Genomic DNA, 16524 nt, shown 5'->3' with positions numbered 1-16524 from the left:
GAACTGATACGTGTGTCTTTATACCCTCCATTTCCACACAGCCGTCTTCAAATATTGTTGGTGGTTGATTGATCTGGTTTTCATTGTTGAAGACAGATTGAAAGTTTCAGAAATGTAATGAAGTTTGGCATCAAACTTAAATGAAATGAGTATTTAAAAATTACCTTCTTGGTTGAGTCTACAGGATTGGAATCTAGCGGGGTTCCAGGTGTTGCCATAGGGGTACAACAGAATAAGGGTGTTGGCTGTGTCAGGGGCAGAGGAAGAGGAGGAGTCATGGACAGCCAAAACCCAAGAAAATGAACGGGGTTCAGGCTGTGCCCTACAGAAGAGGAGATTGAATCTTCTGGTCAGAAAAGGAGGAAGCTGGATAAGATGCAGCATGGGCATTTCAAGGTGAGCACACACAGTGACCTTGCAGTTGTGGGGGCGGTGTAAGACAAAGGAAACTTTTGGCTGATCACAGGAAAAATCAGTGAGGTAAATCAGTTGTGGTACTCTCTGATCAGGGGCTTCCTAGGTGGCGCTAGTGGTAAAGAACCTGCCTACCAATGCAGGAGACCTGGCTTCGATCCCTAGGTTGGGAAGATCCCCGGGAGGAGGGCATGGCAACCCACTCCAATATTCTTGCCTGGAGAATCCCCATGGACAGAGGAGCCTGGTGGGCTACAGTCCATGGGATCGAAAAGAGTCGGACGTAACAGAAGCGACTGATCAAATGAGGAGGATGGGTATGAGCACTTATCGGCAATTCTTGGAAACAACTTGGCAATGGGTTGTAGATTTGTAATTAAATGAAAATTGGAAATATTGCTTGGTTATTGTCACCATGTTGGTTTCCTATTGAAAAGATACGCAGATCTTGCCAGTGTCTGTTTTTTTTCTGGCCATGAGGCATGCAGGATGTTAGTTCCATGACCAAGGATTGAACCTGTGTCCCCTGCAGTGGAATTTCAGAGTCCTAACCACTGAACTGCCAGGGAAGTCCTGGCAATGTCCTTTTAGACTGGTGCATGAAGAAGAGGGGCTGCGAATTCAGCTCTTGCCCTCACTTAGGGCTATTTCTATGTTGCCACTCAAGGACGGAGTTTGGATTCTGAGTAACAGCCACCAGTGAGTAATCAGTTAGCAAAGTTTCAGTGATTCTCTACTCATCATTGGCTTTACTTTTAAGGGCTAGAGATCAATCAAAATGGTAGTATTTTTTCTGGGTAAACCTTCATTGTAACCATGTACCAGCGAATTACTTGGCAGTCAGGGATCATAGAGAGAAAAGCTGGAATTTGGAATCCAAGCCAGTTATAGAGGCAAGAATAAGCTAATTAATGCCTGTGTGCGTGGGTGTGTATGTCTGTGTGAGTGTGTGTGTGTTAGTTGCTCGGTCATGTCCGACCCTTTGTGACCCCATGGACTGTAACCCGCCAGGCTCCTAGGACCTTCAAATTTGGAAGGGCATAATTGAAATTGTGCCTGAATCTTTACATTTTGAGTGTAGAATTTAGTTAAATGAGTTTCTGTTAAATAAGGGGGCCTATAGTACATTACCATTATTGTATTTCCTGCTACTTCCATTACCTGAATTTATGAAGCCCACCAGCACTTCGGCACTTCTTTGGCACATCATTCTCCTGAGAAAATGTACACAAAGCACAGGGACTCAACCTAAACGACTAGTTGAGGCTGAGATCAGAAACCACGTTACCTCCTCTATTCACAGTCATCCTGCATACAGTACAAAGTGTTCAAAATAGGAACAGTTCCAGCTATGGCCAAGAAAACTCAAAACCAGCAGACAACCCCCCTACCCGTGGTAACCTATTAACTTCCCACACATAAGGTCTGAATATCTTGCTCCACCAGTCATTTTTTAAGCCAGTAGTAGAATGGAAACAGGCTTCCCGGGTGGCTCAGTGGTAAAGCATCTGCCTGCCCAGCAGGAGATGGGGGTTTGATCCCTGGGTTGGGAAGATCCCCTGAAGAAAGAAATGGCAACCTACTCCAGTACTCTTGCCTGGGAAATCCCATGGACAGAGCAGCCTGGTGGGCTACAGTCTGTGCGTCGAGAAGAGTCAGAAACGACTTAGCGACTAAACAACAACAAAGAATGGGAACACACCCTAAAGTTGGTAGATTGTAAACAAACATTTTTTAAAATCCCATTTAATGCTTAATTTGATGTTGCTGGAAAAAAAAGGTAACTTCAACTTATTTAACAGCAATAGTGTGGCTTTTCTCTGAAGCTACTCTGAAGAAGCAAAACGCTTTAATTAGCATTCACACAATAGGGCTTAATTTATATAAACATGCCACTGGAACAACCTTTCTGGATAAAATTACGGCCGCTGTGAAATTTAAAAACTACTGGGAGCAAGTGAATTTTGTGAAATACTATACTATGTTTCATGAGAAATTGGCGCCCTCTTTGGGATACAGAGTGTTAAGACAGTTCAATGAGAGCTTTAAAATGCAGTCAATGGCTGAAAAATAAACACAGTTTTGTTTCAAAGATCGTGGGAAAAGAGAAGAAAGAACAGATGTGAGAGACATTGCAAAGACCACACTAATGGGGCTGCAAGGCAAGATTTGCGACCGCAAGGCAAAAATGGTCATCTGGACGACCCAGAATTATAGATTTTCTGAGAATACTACTACTTTAATTATAATAATTACAATTATTACTGTGAATCCAGCATCGTACAAAGTGCTTTATACAGAGATCAGTCTCTGAAGAACTGAGAATATATTTGGTTTCAATTCTTCAACACTTTAACATAAAAAGTTCTTTAAAAAATAATTAAAAGACCCTAATGAAAGAGGAGAGTGAAAAAGTTGGCTTAAAGCTCAACATTCAGAAAACGAAGATCATGGCATCCGGTCCCATCACTTCATGCCAAATAGATGGGGAAACAGTGGGAACAGTGTCAGACTTTATTTTGGGGGCTCCAAAATCACTGCAGATGGTGAGTGCAGCCATGAAATTAAAAGATGCTTACTCCTTGGAAGGAAAGTTATGACCAACCTAGATAACATATTCAAAAGCAGAGACATTACTTTGCCAACAAAGGTCCGTCTAGTCAAGGCTATGGTTTTTCCAGTGGTCATGTATGGATGTGAGAGTTGGACTGTGAAGAAAGCTGAGCACCGAAGAATTGATGCTTTTGAACTGTGGTGTTGGAGAAGACTCTTGAGAGTCCCTTGGACTGCATGGAGATCCAACCAGTCCATTCTAAAGGAGATCAGTCTTGGGTGTTCTTTGGAAGGAATGATGCTAAAGCTGAAACTCTACTACTTTGGCCACCTCATGTGAAGAGTTGACTCATTGGAAAAGACTCTGATGCTGGGAGGGATCGGAGGCAGGAGGAGAAGGGGACAACAGAGGATGAGATGGCTTTATGGCATCACTGACTCAATGGACATGAGTTTGGGTGAACTCTGGGAGTTGGTGATGGACAGGGAGGCCTGGTGTGCTGCAATTCATGGGGTTGCAAAGAGTCAGACACGACTGAGCGACTGAACTGAACTGAACTGAATGCTGGGAAAGATTGAGGGCAGGAGAAGAAGGGCGAGACCGAAGTTGAGATGGTTGGATGGCATCACCAATTCAATAGACATGAACTTGGGCAAACTCTGGGAGATGGTGAGGAACAGGGAGGCCTGGCATGCTTCAGTCCATGTGGTCTCAATGAGTCAGACACGACTGAGCGACTAAACAACAGCAACGATTCATAAGTTCAACAGGAATATGGTGAAACAGAGGTGGACTGGTTGGCCTCTACAGAGTCCCTTCCAGCCTACGATTCTAAGATTCTATGATTCTACAAACATTTTTCTTCTTTTGATTTAAAAATATTTTATTGAACTTACATTATTAACAGCTACCCTGGCAGTAGATTCATATGGTAATACCAACGTGTGAGTGTGTGTGTGTGTGTGTGTATGTGTATGTGTTTTTCTTTCCTATTGAGGGAAAACAATTCAACAAAACCAACATTTGTCTATGTGTTTTCCTGTGTAACCTTCTGTGAAATAGATAGCTGGGGATATGACTGGAATTGAAAAGAAGATATAGTTTATCTGTCATGGAGTTTAAAACCAGTAGAGGAGACAGACACTCCTCAGACAACCCCTGCAGTGACCGTAGGATTATGAGATGAGCCAGTGCTCTGGAATAAAGGACTACTGTCCTCTGAAGCTGTGTAACAAAGGACCTGCTCCGTGCTCTGGGTGGAGGAGAACTGCCCTGAGGAAATGGGCTGGGGCTGGGGCTTCATGACGGACGGGGAACACTCCTGTGTGGAGTAGGAGGAGAGCGCTGTCTATGGAGCCAGCAGTCCACGTAGGGCCTGTGGCGGGAGGAAGGCAGAGCGAGACCAGCATGGAGGGGCTAGCCGAGCTGGGCCTGGCTACCTGCGCTGCTGGGCCTTGAAGACGTTGCTAGGCATTTGGGTATTTATCCTTCACCTATGGTGCCTCAGGGCTTCCCTGATAGCTCAGTTGGTAAAGAATTTGCCTGCAATGCAGGATTTGATTCCTGGGTCGGGAAGATCCCCTGGAGAAGGGCTAGACTACCCACTCTGGTTTTCTTGGGCTTCCTTGGTGGCTCAGCTGGTAAAGAATCTGCCTGCAGTGCGGGAGACCTGGGTTCGAGCCCTGGGTTGAGAAGATCCCCTGGAGAAGGGAAAGGCTATCCATTCCAGTATTCTGGCCTGCAGAATTTCATGGACTGTGTAGTCCATGGACTCACAAAGAGTCAGACAGGACTGAGCAGCTGTTTCTTCTCTTTATTCTATGGTGCTTTAAGGACTGAACTTTGCTGAGTTTTTCAGAGCTGCCCAGTGAGAGTGTGGCCCCTGCAGGTAGGACCTAGGACTTCCCAGCTTCACATCCTGCAGTGTATGCAAGCAGTGAATGCTCTTTTTTTGTTTTGTTTTGTTTAGTCGCTCAGTCGTGTCTGACTCTTTGTGACCCCACAGACTGTAGCCTGCCAGGCTCCTCTGTTTATGGGATTTCCCAGGCAAGAATACTGGAGTGGGTTGCCATTTCCTTCTCCAGGGAATCTTCCTGACCCAGGGATCAAACCTGAGTCTCCTGTAGGCAGGTTCCTCACCACTAAGCCACATGGGAAGCTGGGGAACCTCCTGTATCTGGATGTAATCTGTTGCTCATTTGCTCTCATTGCAATAAATTAGTCTTGCGGATAAGGAGTACTCATCACACATTGATGCTATGGCACTTCTGATCTAAGCTAAATAAGGACAAAAATCCCTCCTCCCCTCAGACAGAAGGAGCTGGGATGAAAATCAGGGAATATGATCCCAAACCCCTCCTTCCCTGGTGAATATTCCACCCCTTCTTTGGTACACTCCTCATAACCAGCTTGCCAAAGAAACCCAGGGTAGCAGCTCCTCACCCTTCTGCCCACTCTTCCTCTGAGAGTGTATTCTTGCTTAAATAACTTCTCACTTTACTTTGCTAACCTCCCTGCTTCATCTCTGTATTCTTCCTAAAATGAAGCAAAAACCTTAAATTCACCAGGAACATTTTCATATTGGTCATTAAATATATTGAAATCCTCATCTGAAAATGAAAACGGCCTTAGAATGCAAAATAAAGAATGAGGTTACCCCTGTTATATTCTAATTTGAAGTTCACCATATTTTAATATGTAATCGAGATGATCACTTTTCACTTACCATACGAGTAAAGCGGTTGAAGGGCAAGGGATGTTTCTAGGAATTTAGTATATGAACTTAGATAAGTGATTTTCTCTATTTTCTATTTTTAAAAAAAGAAATGTATGAAGGAAAACGATGTATGGGGATGGGTGTTAACTAGATGTATTATGGACGTCATTTACAATGTGTACAAATATCGAGTCATTATGTCACGCATCTGAAACGATTATACCTCAAGAAAAAAGAAAAAAAGAAAGTAATTCTTTGTTCCTATTACAATGAGATATTGGGCTCCCCAGGTAGCTCAGTGGTAAAGAATCTGCCTACAATGCAGGAGACGCAAGAAACCAGGGTTTGATCCCTGGGTTGGGAAGATCCCCTAGAGAAAGAAATGGCAACCTGCCACAGTATTCTTGCCTGGAAAATCCCATGGACAGAGGAAACTGATGGGCTACAGTTCATGGGGTAGCAAAGGACACGATCGAGCATGCACGCACTGTTAAGACAGTGAGTTCAGGGAAATAAATGCAGTGAAACATACAGATAGAATAGTCAGAAATAAATAGTATGGGATGGTTGAGACATACGAGCTGTTTTCATTGAACATCCGTGTAGCAGGCGTTCTCCTTTGTGTAAAAGGGTGCAACGAGTGTATGAACTCGTAAGCTCCCCTTTGCGTGAGAAGACAGAGACATGTTGTTCCTTCAGAGAGGGAACACAGATGTCAGTCTTTCTTGGCAGCCTCTACCCAGCTTGCCAACCCGGGTGGATTTGCCTGCCCTCAACTCCAGTAATGCAGTAGCCTCTTTCCTTCCGGTAAGGACTGCCTGACCACTGACACCCTGCCCTGCGTCTTTGTCTCATGCTACTCATAACTATTGTGGTTTAAGCACAAAGAATTTTAACATCCCTCACATCCCCAAATAAACAGCAGCTCTGGAAATGTCACAGGGCCTTCATTGTACAGGAAGTGAATTTAAATAACTCAGGGGAAATTGTGGAAACTTTCTGATGCTCCCCGCCTCCCTCCAGTTTTCAAGAACAAACAAATATAAGTGCTTTGAAATAACACACTTTCTAGTTGATGTGAATGGACATTAAAAATCATTATATGAATGTGGCCTGTCGTTTCATATATGAAATTCATGCACTCCTAGTATTTTTTTTAAGTGTAACGAACTCAGTGTTTTAAATAATGTAAGTGACCTTCCATAACAATTAAAGTGGATTTGACTCTAGGATAATTTACAATGTTTTCTTTACCATAATTATCAAAAACAGTACCAAATGATCAGATCTAATCAGTTTGTTTTAAGGGACAGCTATCTCTTGCTAAACCAAGAAACAACAATGTTAAACCCAAAACTATTTGCAACAAATAATAACAAAATCAGAATCCCAACTGTATTTATTATTAGTATATGAGCCCTGGGTATGATCAGCGATTTTTTCACACTTCATGCAGAGAAGTAGAAAAAGAAAAAAGATTTTCAGTGTCCTCCAAAAGAACTTTCAGGGCATGGAAAAGGGCCATTTGTGCATAAATGCTGCTTCACAAAGCCAAAAATAATAAAAGTTACAGGAAAGTCAGGTGACTAAATTATTCCAGCCTGGAGGCAGGCTCACTTAGAAGCTAGGAATTCCTCTGTGAAAGACTGGAGTTCCCAGTGCCCTTGACAGCAACAAAAATAAAATATTAATAAGGCTAATGTTTCCTAACAACTCCTTTCAAGTCCTGTTTTCTGTGAAACATGGCACATTCTTTTGACAGAAGGATGCTTACTCCAATTAGTTGGAAATCTCACTTGTCATGGAAGAAATATTTCATGAAATCCGATGGAAACATTTCCAATCACTGGAAAAGAAAGCATCTCTAACTTACTGGTTGAAGAAATAAATCCATAAGCAAAGCAAGAAGAGATTTTAATAGTATCTATTGAGTTTCCAGGTCTGTAACACGAAGATTGGGCTTCCCAGGTGGCTCAGTGGTAAAGAATCCTCCTGCAATACAGGAGACATGGGTTCGATCCCTGGGTCTGGAAGATCCCCAAGAGAAGGAAACGGTAACCCACAAGTATTCTTGCCTGGAGAGCCCCATGGACAGAGGAGTCTGGAGGGCTGTAGTCCATAGGGTTGCAGTCGGACACGACTGAGTGACTGAACATGCAACCTGAAGGTTACTACTGAGATTAAAGGAAATCTTTGGAGATTCAGCTCTTACTGGAACAGAACTCCCTGCTTTGTATACAGTAATAGGAACTGGCTGAAGCATTTATGCCTAATGATAATTTTCATATGGACCCTGACCACTGAGAGGTCAAGATGGCACTCACAGGATTTAAGCACAAGTAAGTACCATGACGTAACCAAGAGGCAGTGACAGTTTGTTAAAGTTCTATAGTATGAGTAATTTTTGGTTTCTTGCCTCATAAAAATGGATGGTAGTGTTTAAATTCCAAGGCAATTGTTGTAGCATTAAAATAAGTATGTTTTGAAACTTAGAGAAGTAATGTTGCAGTTTAATTTTACAAAATATATCCATGGAATTATTTTTAAGCCTAGCTTTCCTTTTAGTAGCCATTAGAGTAAGATGGAGAAGGCAATGGCAACCCACTCCAGTACTCTTGCCTGGAAAATCCCATGGACAGAGGATCCTGGTAGGCTGCAGTCCATGGGGTTGCTAGGAGTTGGACATGACTGAGGGACTTCACTTTCACTTTTCACTTGCATGCATTGGAGAAGGAAATGGCAACCCACTCCAGGGTTCTTGCCTGGAGAATCCCAGGGACGGGGGAGCCTGGTGGGCTGCCGTCTCTGGGGTCGCAGAGAGTCGGAGACTACTGAAGTGACTTAGCAGCAGCAGAGTAAGTAAGAAGATAAACCTTTTGGAATTTCAACTTTATTAAATAACTTAATGCTTTAAAATAAAAATCCTAATGCCTGCATTTGAGAACTTTTTGCCAATTCTTTAAAGATAAGAAAAATTAAATCGATTTACAGAAAAAAGGAAATTTACTAATGTTGGATATTCTATATATGCCAGATACTATGCTAAGGACTTTGTAAACATTATTAAATCTAATTCTCAAAACAACTCTGAGGCAAATATCCCCATTTTACAGACGAGGAAACAAAAAATGAAACCACGATTCTGCTCCAGGCGCTTTCTTAGGTTAAAATGTCTACCATTCTTTCTATCTTGCTAGTTGTTTTCATCACTGAAGAAATGCTTTGATTAAACTTTGATTTCTGGAAGGTAAATTTTTATGATAATTTCTGTAATAGTCCTCTTTTTTTTTACCCTTCTTTTAAAATACACAAAAATGGATTTTGTTACTGTGGGGTCATTTCATATAAGATATATATTTAAATATTAAAAGTTGCTTAAATCATGTATATATAACATACCATATGGGAAATCTATTTTAATATAGAATATTTTGTGCAAAAATCTATCTACTTGGGCTGAAAGCTTTTATTAATCTAGAACACAATCTGGTGTTACTTCTGATTTTATTTACATGATTGTGTCTATTATCAGGCATGTGCATACACACATGAATGCATGTTCATCTATGCACATGTGCACACACATACACATTATTCTTCAAACTATATTTTGAGGGAAAGCAGAGGTATAATTACAACACCTTTTTCTCTGCTCTTTAGATTTTCATCTGCTTATACTATCTGATTTTCATCGATGACTTTGTAAATGGTTCATGTATGATTCTCATTTACCTCCCATCTTAATCTGTAAGTTCTACCCCTCGCTGTCCTCTTTACCTAGACTCTCAGAGTATTTCACAGCACAGTACCTTAATTCACATGTAATGATATTATCTTCCACTGGCCCCTTTATAGTCTTAAAACTCATCCAAGTGCCTCTGACAAAGGATTGCCCCCTGTGGCAGTATCGTATGCTGGAAAGGGTTACCAACTAAGAGCTAGGAGAATGGTAGACTGAGACAGAAGCCTGTTTTTGCCACTTATGACTGTATGGCCTTGGGTAGATTTCTTCACCTCTCTCGTCTCAATTTCCACATCTGTAAAATGGAGCCATTTCCCATGCCTGCCTCCATGACTATTAAGAAGATCTGGTGTGATAAATTGCTGCTGCGGCTGCTGCTGCTGCTGCTAAGTCACTTCAGTTGTGTCCGACTCTGTGCGACCCCAAAGATGGCAGCCCACCAAGCTCCCCCGTCCCTGGGATTCGCCAGGCAAGAACACTGGAGTGGGTTGCCATTTCCTTCTCCAGTGCATGCAAGTGAAAAGTGAAAGTGAAGTCGCTCAGTCGTGTTCGACTCTGCAGCCTACCAGGCTCCTCTGTCCATGGGATTTTCCAGGCAAGAGTACTGGAGCTAACTGCAGTGAAACCTGCCATATCAATTCTCCCCCCATTACAAAATGAAGAGACCTTAAACATTCCTGCTCCTGCTTAAAGCTTGCAGCGTAGGTGTGATGGCTGTGGCAGCCATCCAGTGACCATAGGTGAGAGGAAGGCCCAGAGAGTCACAAAGACCTGGCTTCTGCCTTTTCAAGCTTCCGGGCCAGTCCTGGGCCACCAACCTTCAGATTTCTTGTGTATGGAGAGAAAAAAGAAATGCCAGAGGTTGCAGATGCCGTTTGCTGTGATTTCTGTTCTGTGCAAGAAGACTCAGTCTCCGCCTGAGACACTGAGCTTGGATGAGCTTGTGTTGGGTCCGGGCCACCGTGCTAAGCACCTGGCAGACGTGCCCTGTGACCCCCAGGAGACTGAGGGGTAGCGAGATTAAGCAATGCACCCAGTGTCACGTGGATCTGCCGGTGGCTGTCACGTACTCGTGGCGGCCTCAACAATGGATTCAATTATTTAATTATTGTCAGAAATATGATATCAGATCACACCCTAAAACGAAAACATTTTTTTTCTGACCAACATCTCCCGACAGTTCTATAACTCTGGTCACTTTTTCCTGATTGTGTTACGTGGGGTCCATTTTGCGGCTACTCTGTCTCACATCTGTGTCATCAGGAAGTTGCTTTCCCGAAAATCAGACGTTCTGTGGGTGGCATTTTCTCTTCTTGGTTGCCATTGGTAAGTCTAGGCTTTGTAAATGTTCCCATGGAAATGACTAGGGTTATGATCTATGACAGAACTCTGGGGACTAGGTCATCCATTTTGGGGGGTGGTGTTAGAGTGGAATTTGAGCAAACTCTGGGAGATGGTGAGGGACAGGGAAGCCTGGCATGCCGCAGTCCCTGAGGTCGCAAGGAGGTGACTGGATGACAACAAAGTGTGGACCTGAAAATGTTTGAGTGGTCTTGCCCTTAAAGGATTCTTTGTAAGGATGTGATAATGGTAAAGTAATGGTTTTACAACATTTTTTGAGTGCTAACTGTGTTCTTGGCATGATTCAAGTCACTTTACAACTACATCACTTACTCATTCTGTCCTCATAGCAACTCTGTGGCAGGTGATACAATAATCTCCATTTTTCAGGTGAGAAAACTGAAGCTAATAAGTGTGATGGAAAAGGAATTTGAACTCTGGAAGGCTGACTCTAGAAACACAGTTGTTCTCAATATCTGAAGGAGATTGGTTTCAGGACCCGTGCAGATACAAAATCCAAGGACGCTCAAGCCCCATATAAAAAGGTGTAGTGTTTGCATATAACCTATGTACATCCTCCAGTATACTTTATAGGATCTCTAGATTACTTATAATACTTAATACAGTGTAAATACCATGTAAATAGTTGTAAATACGACTATGAACATACTATGTAAATGGTTTCTGGCATGCAGCAAATTCAAGTTTTGCTTTTTAGAACTCTCTGGAATTGTTAATATTCTTGATCTGAGATTGGTATAATCCACAGGTGCAGATCCATGGATATGGAGGGTCAGCTCTCTGTTCTGTCTAGTAAGAGAGTATTCATTGATTATCAAAGCTTACACTCTATCTCTTAATTGGTAATATGGTATTCAGTTCAGTTCAGTTCAGTTCAGTCGCTCAGTCGTGTCCAACTCTTTGCAACCCCATGAACCACAGTATGCCAGGACTCCCTGTCCATCACCAACTCCCGGAGTCCATCCAAACCCATGTCCATTGAGTCGGTAATCCTATCCAACCATCTCATCCTCTGTTGTCCCCTTCTCCTCCTGCCGTCAATCTTTCCCAGCATCAGGGTCTTTTCCAATGAGTCAGCTCTTCGCATCAGGTGGCCAAAGTATTGGAGTTTCAGCTTCAGCATCAGTCCTTCCAATGAATATTCAGGACTGATTTCCTTTGGGATGGACTGGTTGGATCTCCTTCAACACCACGGTTCAAAAACATCAATTCTTTGGCACTCAGCTTTCTTTATAGTCCAATTCTCACATCCATACATGACTACTGGAAAAACCATAGCATTGGCTAGATAGACCTTTGTCAGCAAAGTAATGTCTCTGCTTTTTAATATGCTATCTAGGTTGGTCATAACTTTTCTTCCAAGGAGTAAACATCTTTTAATTTCATGGTGGCAGTCACCATCTGCAGTGATTTTGGAGCCCAGAAAAATAAAGTCAGCCACTGTTTCCACTGTTTCCCCATCTATTTCCCTCGAAGTGATGGGACCAGATGCCATGATCTTCATTTACTGAATGTTGAGCTTTAAGCCAACTTTTTCACTCTCCTCTTTCACTTTCATCAAGAGGCTCTTTAGTTCTTCTTCACTTTCTGCTATAAGGGTGGTGTCATCTGCATCTCTGAGGTTATTGATATTTCTGCTGGCAATCTTGATTCCACCTTGTGCTTCCTCCAGCCCAGCGTTTCTCATGATGTACTCTGCATATAAGTTAAGTAAGCAGGGTGACAATATACAGCGTTGAGATACTCCTTTCCCAATTTGGAACCAGTCTGTTGTTCCATGTCCAGCTCTAACTTTTGCTTCCTGACCTGCGTATAGGTTTCTCAAGAGGCAGGTCAGGTGGTCTGATATTCCCATCTCTTTCAGAATTTTCCACAGTTTATTGTGATCCACACAGTCAAAGGCTTTGGCATAGTCAATAAAGCAGAAAGAGATGTTTTTCTGGAAATCTCTTGCTTTTTTGATGATCCATTGGATGTTGGCAATTTAATATAGCTACACTTAAATCCCATTAGAAAACTCTCGCTTCATATTGTAATTGTGGTGTCAAGATAGAATATTCGTTGGCAGTGTTGTGAAGAATGTTAAGTGTATTTATATTCTTGGGTCACATCAGCATTATCATTTGGGTCCACGCTGCTTTGGTTCCATTTAGAACTGACTTTAGGGCTTCCCTGGTGGCTCAGAGGTTAGAGCGTCCGCCTGGAATGCGGGAGAACCGGGTTCGATCCCTGGGTTGGGAAGATCCCCTGGAGAAGGAAACGGCAACCCACTCCAGTACTCTTGCCTGGAGAATCCCATGGAGAGAGGAGCCTGGTGGGCTACAGTCCATGGGGTCGCAAAGAGTCGGACACGACTGAGCGACATCACTTTCACTTTCACTTTAGTGTGCTTTGTGTGCATGTTGTCACTTCAGTCCTGTCTGACTCTGTGCAACCCTATGGACTGTAGTCCACCAGGCTCCTCTCTCCATGGGATTCTCCAGACAAGAGTACTGGAGTGGGTTGCCATGCCCTTCTCCAGAGAATCTTCCCCATCCAGGGATTGAATGCACATCTCCTGCGGCTCCTGCCTTGCAGGCAAATTCTTTACTGCTGAGCCACCAGGGAAACCCTTTGCTAAGCTTTGGCATTTAGCAATTAGGTTGTGCTGAGGGTATGAGAAAGTTTTACAGATCTTGTGTGTTTCCTATAATGACTTTGTTGGAAATGTTTTCTGCTCCACCATATAATATCATTAGATAATAAACAGTCCAGCACAAACTGGCTAAAGCAAAATTGGAAATTACTGGCTCATGGAATTGAAAAGTCTAAATGTGCTTCAAGGATGGTTAGATCCATGCACAGAAGATGTCAGCAGGATTTACTTTCTCTCATTTCGTCTTGACCCCATTCTCAGATAAGCTCTGCTCTTGAGATCTCTCAATAGCTTCAGCGGCAGCTCCAGGACTCACGCTTTCTCATGTTCAAGTTCAGAATCTCTTTCCAGAAGTCCACGTGGTCTGACTGGGTCCAGATTAGTTCTGATTAGGTCATACGCTTATCTCCGAGCCAATCCCTGTAGCCAAATGCAGTGCACGCAATAGTCTTGTCTGAGTAACTATTGAACCTCTGGTCAAGGGGGAGGTTGGAGTCGAATCCAGAAGATGCACGTAGGTCATGGGTGAATAGAAGATGGCACTCCGAGAGGAAAATTATGTTTAGTTTTCAGAGTAAGAGTGGATGGGCGCCAGGCAGCAAAACCATCACACTCCACTATGGTCCTCTTAACATATTTGTGGGAGAAACTCTGGTGGGATTTTTTTTTATGGACTCTATGATTATCGTGCCTGATTATGTTCACCGCATGGTAAGAAGGAGACTTGAGATTCTATTTGCTGACCATCTCCAATAACTGTCAAAGACCCATGGCATGCAGGCTGTAAGCTTTATTTCATATTCCTAATATTTAGGAACATTCTTACATTTCTTGCCTCATTTATTCATGCTTTCTTTTATATTATATATTTTATAAGCTGCTTTGACATTCTTTTGGAAAGAGGAAGCATGTAAAGACTTTAAAATGTGATTTTGAATATTGGGTATGTTCAAACTGTCTAAATGTCTGAGCTAAGGTTCCTAATATCTTCCCAGGGAAGAATTAGCACAATTATGAATATTATACCTATTTATAACTTTATGAGAAAAAAATAGAGTGTATTTTAGTCTCTGCCTAGATCAGTTATTCTCCACTTGTCTCGTTGATAATTTTCTATAATTTTCAATCTTTTAAGATTCAATTTAACTATTAACTTTTCCCCCATGATTCCATCTTCTTCCATCACCAGATCCTCAAGGTCAGTATGTGTTCATGGCTTCATGGTCCTATTATTTGTTTGTTTGTCTCTGGAAAGAGATCTCAGAGAGCAAGGGCTGCCACATTCCTGTCTGTACCTCCAGCTCCTAGCATAGTACAGGAGTAAATACTCAGTAAAAGTTCACTGGGCTTTCCTGGTGGTTCATTGGTTGAGAATTCTCCTGCCAATGCAGGGGACATGGGTTCGACCCCTGGGCTGGGAAGATCCCACAAGCCACTGGGCAACTAAGCCCATGCACCACAACTACTAAGCCTGCATGCTACAATTACTGAAGCCCCAGAGCCCGTGCTGCCCAACAAGAGAAGCCACTGCTGTGAAAAGGCCACACCCCACAGCAAAGAGGAGCTCCCTCTCGTTGCAACTAGAGAAAGCCAACTCGCATCCGCGGAGGCCCAGCACAAAGATAAGCAGATAAAGTTCATGAAAAAAAGGGAAGAAAGGTGGAAAAGCAGGAAGGGGGGGGAGGGAGGGAGGAAGGGAGAAAATGATCTTTTAACCCAGAGAATGGTTTCATCACAAATGACTTCATGGATAAATATTGCCTGTGGTTAGTAGATGTAGTTAGCCATATATCTGGCAGAAAGAAATCTCCCCCAACCCCACCAAAAGTTCTGATTAATTTCTTAATTTATATAGTAAAGGATTTATAACATATGGATGAAGCCCGCAGGAGACAGTCTTCCCCTTGGCGGCCTATGCACACCCAGACACCCAAAGTTACTTTCTCAGTGTGTTTTGTTGCCACTCCCAAAGGGGTTCTTGAGAATGGCAGAGGGATGGGATCTCTGTATAGTGCTTGTTTGCCTAATAATAGAGGCTTTATGGGTTTTTGGAAATTGGTTTTCTTTGGGAATCACTTAAGTTTCCCATCTACTGGTAAATATTTTTGGTAAAAGCATTATTCTCTTTTATTTCAAAAGAAGTTAAAAAAAAAGAACTTGAGAGCATTAACAAAATAATGGGCTCCCCAAACACAATCATTCATTTGAAGGTGTGTCTACAGTAAACACAAGCCTGAAGGCTGCTGTGCCTTCTCTGCGAATCCTTTCTGCCTCAAGCTATGATGGTCAAAGATCTCAGAGAGTTTCACTTGCATTCTCTCTTGTTCATTTACTCAGTAACTCTTTGCAACCCCATGGACTGCAGCACGCCAGGTTTCCCCATCCTTCACCATCTCCCAGAGTTTGCTCAAACTCATGTCCATTCAGTCGGTGATGCCATCCAGCCATCTCATCCTCTGTCGTCCCCTTCTCCTGCCTTGAATCCGTCCCAGCATCAGGGTCTTTTCCAATGAGCTGGCTCTTCGCATCAAATTGGAACTTCAGCTTCAGCATCAGTTCTTCCAATGAATAGTCAGGATTATTTTCTTTTGGAGGGACTGGTTGGATCTCCGGGCACTTGCATGTTGTTTCTTATATTTTTAAGATGCTGTTAATCTATCTGAAGATTTAGAATGTAATGATACTGTACGGATATCATGATAATGGGCCAACTGATACAAGTGAGAAATACTCTATTACTGTGTTCCCACTGTTTGATCAACATATATTTATAGCAACTATTTATTTCGCTATTTTAACACATTATCTTGAAGCTATAAAATGGAGCTTCATTTTATTTTTTAATTAATTTTTATTGGAGTATAGTTGCTTTATAATGTGTTAGTTTCTACTGCACAGCAAATGAATCAGACACACATACACATACATCGCTTCCCTTTTGGACTTCCTTCCCATTCAGTCCTAAGTAGAGTTCCCTGTGCCGTACAGTATGTTCTCAATAATGATCTATTTTAGATATAGTATCAATACTGTATATGTGTCAACCCCAATCTCCCAACTCCTCCCACCCCCCTCCCTTTCTCCCATGGTATCCATCAAAT

General features: G+C 42.6%; 1 protein-coding gene and 1 non-coding gene across 2 annotated transcripts in view; one reads left to right on the top strand and one right to left on the bottom strand.

Moving 5' to 3' along the window:
* The window catches only part of CLDN10 (claudin 10), a 97113-nt gene that overhangs the window by 35563 nt on the left and 45026 nt on the right, over positions 1-16524 (bottom strand). The window lies entirely within an intron of this gene.
* Positions 12958-13029, top strand: TRNAS-GGA (transfer RNA serine (anticodon GGA)). The gene has a single exon. It is a non-coding gene; the product is annotated as a tRNA-Ser (tRNA).

This window comes from Budorcas taxicolor, chromosome 12, assembly GCF_023091745.1.
Source record: "Budorcas taxicolor isolate Tak-1 chromosome 12, Takin1.1, whole genome shotgun sequence".
Taxonomy (NCBI): Eukaryota; Metazoa; Chordata; class Mammalia; order Artiodactyla; family Bovidae; genus Budorcas; species Budorcas taxicolor.
The sequence above is the reverse complement of the archived record's forward strand: the minus strand, read 5'-3'. Positions and strand labels throughout refer to the sequence as shown.